The sequence below is a fragment of the Sinocyclocheilus anshuiensis genome, unplaced genomic scaffold, assembly GCF_001515605.1.
Source record: "Sinocyclocheilus anshuiensis isolate Anshui unplaced genomic scaffold, SAMN03320099.WGS_v1.1 scaffold2085, whole genome shotgun sequence".
NCBI lineage: Eukaryota > Metazoa > Chordata > Actinopteri > Cypriniformes > Cyprinidae > Sinocyclocheilus > Sinocyclocheilus anshuiensis.
This window is the reverse complement of record NW_015554052.1, coordinates 225,336-225,666: the sequence shown is the minus strand read 5'-3', so window position 1 is coordinate 225,666 and position 331 is coordinate 225,336.

Genomic DNA, 331 nt, shown 5'->3' with positions numbered 1-331 from the left:
AGACCCACAGAGCGACCAACACAGACAGACAGACAGACAGACACAGACCGACCGAACGACCGACCGACACAGACAGACAGACAGACACAGACCGACCGATCGACCGACACAGACAGACAGACAGACAGACACAGACAGACCGAACGACCGACCGACACAGACAGAAAGACAGACACAGACCGACCGATCGACCGACACAGACAGACAGACAGACAGACACAGACAGACCGAACGACCGACCGACACAGACAGAAAGACAGACACAGACCGACCGATCGACCGACACAGACAGACAGACAGACAGACACAGACCGACCGAACGACCGACCCA